This window comes from Aulonocara stuartgranti (genome assembly GCF_965226115.1).
Source record: "Aulonocara stuartgranti genome assembly, chromosome: 20".
NCBI lineage: Eukaryota > Metazoa > Chordata > Actinopteri > Cichliformes > Cichlidae > Aulonocara > Aulonocara stuartgranti.
In genome coordinates, this window is record NC_138956.1 from 35,409,315 (window position 1) to 35,417,157 (window position 7,843).

At 38.3% G+C, this 7,843-nt stretch overlaps 1 long non-coding RNA gene across 1 annotated transcript; it reads left to right on the plus strand.

The window, feature by feature from the left end:
* Positions 1–4,393: 4,393 nt before the first annotated feature.
* Positions 4,394–7,335, plus strand: LOC309697415. The gene is made up of 3 exons (XR_014273823.1): positions 4,394–4,913; positions 5,990–6,286; positions 6,484–7,335. It is a non-coding gene; the product is annotated as an uncharacterized lncRNA (long non-coding RNA).
* Positions 7,336–7,843: the final 508 nt, after the last annotated feature.

A 7,843-nucleotide genomic window follows, 5' to 3' on the forward strand; every position in this document is an offset into this window, starting at 1 on the left:
AAAAGGTGAAGGTCTGTGAACCTCTTAAGCCCCAACGCTCCCTGATACGGGTGCAAAAGGCAGGAGATCAGGTAGGCTTGGGGCATTAACCTGAAATTTATTGTGCTGACACACAAGAACAAGGTTTGGAATTCACTGATGGTCTTTTTAACATCCATGTTTGTTATTGTTTTTCAATCTGGAGGCTATTAAGGCTTAAACTTTAGCGTCAGACTTCACAACAACAGTTGCCTCAAGGCGCTTTATATTGTACAGTAGATCGTACAATAATACATCCAAAGATTTCGGTTTTGGTGAGTAAGGTATTAATATTTTATTAGATTGTTTCTGCACTGATGAACAGCTTGTTACCTAAGTCTTCTATCATTAGTTTGTAGCTTAGTACTGTAAAATGGTCACTTCCGGTTAAAATAAAAACAAAAAACAAAGAAATAACAAACAACTGGCAGTCACACCTGCTCTTAAATTAAGACCTGATAATGCCAAATCTAGCTGATTGTACAGTGAGCACATCCATCATTTAAATTAGTGTATAAAACATTAAACTAAAGGAAGCACAGGCATGATCACGAAGGAAAATTGTAGCAAAACTCTAATTTAATAGACAACAAGAAAACGTTTAAAGATTGAGATTTTATACATTAACAATAACTCAATGAAATGCAAATATGCTTTAAGAAAAAAAAAACAGGAAATCCACGGTTTCCTGTGCATATATGCTTCGAAGGTATATACTGTTGCTCTGAGCAGATGCAAGATGCAAACCTCAGCCACTTTACATAATCTGCTACACTGACTGCTGTTTTGGGTCATCTCCATGAACAAATATCAAGCCCATCTACTGCAGCCTTTGCCAGTTGTCCCATGATGAACAGCAGAGTACACCCTGGGCAGGTCTCCAGTGTATTACAGGGCTAACACAGGGAGACAGACAACCTTCATTCATGCTCACATCACAACTGCAGGAAATACATGAATTGCATGTCTCTGGTCTGCGGTAGGAAGCCAGAATCCACAGAGAGAACCTGCAGGGAACAGGGAGAACATGCAAAACCAGCCCATAGATTCAACCTTAGGACCTTCTTGCTGTGAGGCAACAGTGCTAACCACTGCACCACCATGTAATCCCATTTTATCCATAATTCAAATAATAGTAATAAGAATGGTAAAATGTATTACATATGTAATAATTTTAAGTTATTTTCATTTTTTATCATTGTATTTAAAAATAAAAAAAAACAATATTATTCTGATGATCAGAAATGTTGCACAGAGAGCTGATTTTTCAAGAATACCTCTTGACGTTCTCCAGAGGCCTGGTAATGAACTTGTCATGTGATTCAGCTGTGTTGACTCAGGGTGAGATCTAAAACCTGCAGGACACCGGCCCTTGAGGCCTGGAGTTCCCCACCCCCTGCACACTACATTGCCAAATGTATTCACTCAACCATCCAAACAACTCAATCCAGATGTTCCAATCACTTCCACAGCCACAGGTGTATAAAATCAAACACCCAGGCATGCAGAACATTTGTAAAAGACTGGTCACTCTCAGGAGCTCAGTGAACTCCAGTGTGGTACAGTGACAGGATACCACCTGTGCAACAAGTTCAGTCACGAAACTCTTAATGCTTTAGGATACCACCACAATTTGGACAATTTCCTGCTCGCAACTTTGCAGGAAAAGTTTGGGGATGGCTCCTTCCTGTTCCAACATGTCTGAGCACCAGTGCACAAAGCAAGCTCCATAAAGACATGGGTGAGCAAGTCTGGCCTTCACAGAGTCCTGCACAGAGCACCTCTGGGATCAGAGTGGAGACTGTGAGCCAGACCTTCTCGTCCAACATCAGTGTCTGCCCTCACAAATACGCTTTTAGAAGAACAGTCAAAAATTCCCATAAACACTCATACGCAGACAGACACTCACGGACTGGCGCTCTCTCACTGTCTGCGTTCTGTATTTATACAAGCTGGTTACACGTGTGTACAAAAATAACAAAGTTATTCCAAGAACTCAGAGCTGAGGTTGCCCTTTTCTACATCTGTATGTTCTCAGAATAGAGGAAGCTGTTAGTTGCTAAAATAAGTTTATCACTCAAAAGTTGTTATATGGCAGGTCACATAGACATGTGGTTTGCTTAGTGATCCTAAAAAGGGCACATTTCATGTAGCTGATCACACTATGTACAATTTTCTTTTAACACATATACTCGTCTGTCTGATGTTCTGTGGCATTTAGGGGTCAGTTAAGTCTGGCCTGACTTTGGTACCACAGCTTCTACAGAGTCAGTTGTGCATTGGTACCCTTTGAGAGCCACCCCACATCTAGACCGCTCTGAGAGCCAGTTGTTACATAAGAGATATCAGGGGAAATATATTGACTTTCTCACTGGGATAAAAGACCCAGTGTTATCTCATTTCTTTCTGATGCTAACGTATGCACCTTCAACCTACTTTCATTGCTCTAAACTCTGTATTTTCCTTGTTCTGCATTTCCTCAGTTCTGATGTATCTCCACGTCTCTGCTGCTGCTGAGTATCAGTTGAGTGGGATGAGACTGCACTTTGCTGCAGAAATGATATTAGCTGTTCCTGGTATTCAAAATGCAGTTATTAAATAGTGAGATACTTTGAGAGCACATAAAAATCAGATCCCAAATATCAAGTGGAGATAATTTATCTGAATTTCAGGAGTGGGATCACACCTCATACACTCCCCTTCCAGTCCTGGGTCTATATTTGCCGCCTGCACTGTGGTTAGTTGGAGCACTTGCCGTGACTTTGTTATCACCTTTGCTTGATGTGTTGATACACAGGTGAAAAAAAATACCTTTACAAATGTGCGACCAAGACAACAGAAAAGAAATTGGGCCTTGCTTCAGGTGTGTGGCAGCAAACCTGGAGACTCGGCTCCACCCGGGGACGGAAACCCAGTAGAATCCACCCTCCAAGCAACATGCAACTGAACACAGAGAGAAACAAAGACCTGCCCTGACCCTGACAAAGCCTAACTGAGCACCACTATTTTAATAATGACGTTGCAATGCAAAGAGAGAGCTAAAAAGAGCTGTGAACACAAACTATAACAAAACAAGCAGCTCTGCATTTCATTGTTATACAGAGATATGACAGTACATATAAACTAATTCGAAAACAGAAACTTTGTGGCATCTGTGGTGCAGATGTGGTTGTCACATCTGCACCACAGATGTGACAGTGTGATTAGTATCTGTTTACTATTGTGACAATAATTTTACTTTTTAGAATTTTGTGTTTGACAGCAAGACAGAAAGAGAACGTGAGAGGAAAGCAGGAAAAAACACATTTGTCTTTTCTATAGATTGTTCTCCTTCCTGTCACCCGGAGTCAGCCTCAGTACGCAATGCTGAAGGAACTTTTAGTTTAGTTTAGCTGAGAATGCACAGCAGAATGAAAGCTCGATCATATTGACTTCTCATTATATCATATCAGTGCTGTATAGTCACACCAGCACTTTTATTTGATGTTTTGCACCCTCTGCATGCTAAGTTACACACTGCACATTTTTTTAACTGAACCAAAGTCAAAGTGCAAACAGCATAGTATAAAAATAACTTCACAGACATGTTTTAAAGATGTTAAAGCCAAAATTCTCCTCCTGCAACTAGGTTAAAAAAAAAAGCAGAAAACAACAGGCTTTAGGTAGTAAGAAAAAACAAAAGATTCACAAAGCTGTGCACCTGTAACCATGAACACTTGTGGTTTATGTTCAAATTTGTTCTCAGCCCAAATAGTTCCTCCTGAATACAGTTTCACACTTCCTGTGTCTTCGTCTTTGTGCCATCTTCATTTCTTCTTCTGAAGTTTTAAGATTCACTCAAACAAATTAATTTGAATTCACTGAATTATTCCATGTGCTGGACCCTGATCTTCATCCTCTTTTGCCCTACAAGTTACAAAAGTTTTTTAAAAAGTCAGCTGTCAATCCCACATCATATGTCTTTGTTTGCATATTGTCTTAAATGATGACAATATTGTCTCCATAGCTTGGTTAGCAACACTTTTGTTTGATTTAACCAAAATCTTTCCAAGTGAAGATTCTTTCTACTGAGATTTGAAGGACTGGGTCAAATGTGAAAGTGGTCACAAAAACATGCATGTTTTTAAAAGGCTTTACATTGTGCTACATTTTGTTCACTCTTTGCAGCTGCAGTGTTATCTGGCTGATTTCTTCAATAGTTTGTAATTTAGAAGCTTTTTCTTTTTCTTTTTTTAAGAACAACATACAGAAGAAATATTCAGAGAAATAAGAAAAAATGCTGGAAGAACTTCTCAAGATCAAAGCCCAGGAAGATAAAAAAAAAAGAGGCTGCAGTTATTCTTCTGTGTACAGGAAGAGCACAGTTTCCTCTCAGAATATTTAGTTTAAGTTTCAGCTCTCAGCAGACGCCAACTTCAGCACCCAAGATGAAGACCTTCTTCCCAAAATTTGCCATCAAACAATACAGCACGTATGTCGCAATGATTGTGATTTTTGTTCACAATTATGTGCTTGACGAGGATTTAAACTGCACTTGCGATGCTGATATAACAACCTGCTCTTTCTACTTGGTTCTACCTTTTTTAATTTTATTTTCTTTACAACTCTGGACAGACGAGCCATTCAAGAGAGTCTGGAAATACACATGTCCTACATGCACATGTTGTTGTTGTTTTTGCAAATGCAGGTGCAAACTTTTCTTGGTTTTGTGTTTACAAATTATGAAGGCAGTTTGCATTGGTCTGCTTTGGGTATTGTCCGTGTTCATCGATGGAGACTGGTTTGTTTGCTGTTGCAATACGTATAAAGAACATCCACAGTTAGGCTGCAAAGACAAAGAAAACATTACAGCTGAGGAACGAGTCCTGATTGCGAAGCTGAAAAACAAATCCATGGTGAGTAAAGTTGTTGTTCTTCACACATCATACAGTACCACTCTGTGTTGCTCTCTCGACTTATTGTGTTTTTTTACTCCTTTATCTACGATAAAGCTGAATATCTGCAGATATAGGGAGTTTGTAATAAGTTTATTTCACTTAAATTTTAGATCTCTTTCACTAATTATACTTGTAAATTACAAGTATAAATGGATGGTATGGATGGTTATATCTGACCTTGAAGAGTCCAGTTACCAATACAGGAAGACTTTGCATCAGAGAGCTGCTGAAACCATCCAATGTTTGGAACAAAACAACCAAATGTTGATATGTTTTCACGTGACTCTACACACTACACTTAATGAGCTGTTTTCTGTATGATTTTCATATCATTGTGGTCCAAATCCCTGGTCCACCTTTCTTTACAACATTGCTTCAGTTCATTGAGGTTCACAGATATTTGTTGATGAACGGCTCTCTTCGGGCAGTTCAGTCAGGTTGAGGTCTGGAGTTTGACTGGGCCAGAGCAGCATGTTGGTTTTTTCTTTTTCAACCACTCTGCTGGAAATTTGCTGCTGTGCTTGGAATCTCTTTTCTGTTGTATGACTCAGTTGGGGCGAAGCTTTAGCTGTCAGCCAGACAGCCTCACATTAGGATACTTTAGCATACAGAGGAAATCACGGTTGCTAAACAGCCTCAAACCCTCACAACTCCACCACCATGCTTGGTAGTCGATTTCAGGTGTTCACCACCTAACCCTTGGGTCGCATTAATCCAAAGGATGTTGTTCCAGAAGTCTTCATCAGCTGATGAGGCTTTTGCACTCTAGTCTGTTCCACTTAATTTTTTTCTCTCTACTCTGACTTCACACCTACTTTATAGGAAGGGGTTAATTAGCAGATGCACACCAGATTTGCTGGTTTTTGTAACTGTACTGTCAATTGTCGATGAAACTGATGAGTTGAAAAGAAAAAAAGAACACAGACTGGATTCTTTCCAGATATCACCTGTTTAACTAAATACATGCCCTCTTTTACAGTTTTGTGATTTCAGAATATGAGTTTAAAATATAATCTTTGTTTCTTCTCCTTCAGCTTATTGGCTTGGGTGCACTCTTGGTTGGCTTTGTTTTTGTTACCTTTGTGTTACCACTTGGATGGAAGAAATGCTGTGAAGAGAGAGAGAATTGCCCAAGTTGCTGCGACAGAAAACTTCTCTACGACCAAATGATTTTGGAAGAGGAAGAAAATGTACTCACAGAGATGATAAGAAAAGCAGCAAAAGATAAGCTGACCGAAGAAATGCAGAAGAAACTTGGCAGTGGAACATGGGGGGAATGTTTTGATGTTGCTGAAAAGCTGATTGAAAACAAAACTCCACCAGGACAGAAGGTAATATCATGTTGCTCTATGAAGACTCCAGTGACTTTTTAAAAAAAACATGTAAACCACTTCAGTCCAGATGTGACTGAAGAACAAGTAAAATACATGATCCTCTGTTCTGTGCTGACTTTACTTTGTTTTTCTTTGTTTTCTATTCAAACTTAAGTAATCTAAGTTGTGTGTGTGTGTGTTTTAAATTTAAACAGGAGGACAAACTAATGGAGGAGTCTGATTCAGAAAAACGCACAACAGAAATGTGAGGAAATTATCGTCACTGCGACCGTCTTATCAGAATTCAGAAGTTTCATTTTCAGTTTATCAGAAAAAAAATATGTCTGTACGTCACAAGTGAAAGGAAACTATAGTAAGATTGTTATGTTATGCTTCTAAATACCATGTTATGGTGATACATGTATGTTTCATATATTTCAAAGTTTTTTTTTTTATGTCACATGAGGGTAGATTTTTAATGGTGCTATTTTTACGCTATGATATTGTTTGAATTTCACAAATGTGAGCATGTTATAAGGAGCTTCTACAGAAAGCCTTAGAGTCATTGTGCATCACTTGGTAGCTGACAGCTTGTCTCTATCTTGTAGCCTTTGGTTGGCTTGGGAACACTTTCCCTTTATATTTGGATCAGCTGTAGTCTTCACTCTCCCTCGTGGCCACTTTATCACTCTGTTAGTTTAGTTTAACTTTTGACCTGCTGGCTTCACACTGACGTTGGCTATTTTGTTTCTAGTTGCTTTATGTGTGACCGTCTCTTTAAGCTCAAATTTTACCAGTAGCCTATTAAAGACATTAATAAGATAGTTTTCACTGTTCCTGTAACATTTAATGCCACCTGTGTATAAACAACATGCTCAAAGAAGCTGTGAAGTTTCAGGTTTGACAGAAATCATAAAAATGAAGCTTTTGGGTCTAGAAAGAGAAAAACAGAGATTTGGATTTTAATGTGCTAAGCTGATATTTTAATAAATACTTTCAAATGAAATGCACAATTTGAACTGTAATATGTGTTTCAGTAAAAATGAATAAAAAAAACATGAGCTTTGCATTTTGTTATTTGTCGTTCCTTTTTTCCACTGAACATTTAGCTGTTTGTGCTGTTTGTGGTTTAATACGAGATCGGCGGTGACATTCTGCACCTCAAATGTTTTCATGCTTCAAGTTACAGGTAATGCTGAACTGTAACTGTTTCTGCTAATTGTGTTATCTGTATCTATAGGTTTCCAGAGGTTTTTAAGAGATGATTTCAGACCACATGAAGTCTGATGTTTTGGACACCAAAAGATTTCAATGGTTTTCAGCTATTATGTCAGTTATTTTTTTATTAAATGGTAGGAGGTCCTAACTGATGAATTCAATATTTAAGTATTTATCTAATCATCAGTTTAAAAAAAAAAGAATCTACTGACAGATCTCTTATTTTGGCGCCTCCTGGAGGACAAATGCTCAAAGTGCAAATATTCTTACCTCATCATCCAGGAAACTTTGGTCCATTTTGTATGTTTATATATATTTTTATTATTATTAATTGTCAAAAACAATTATTATGTATAT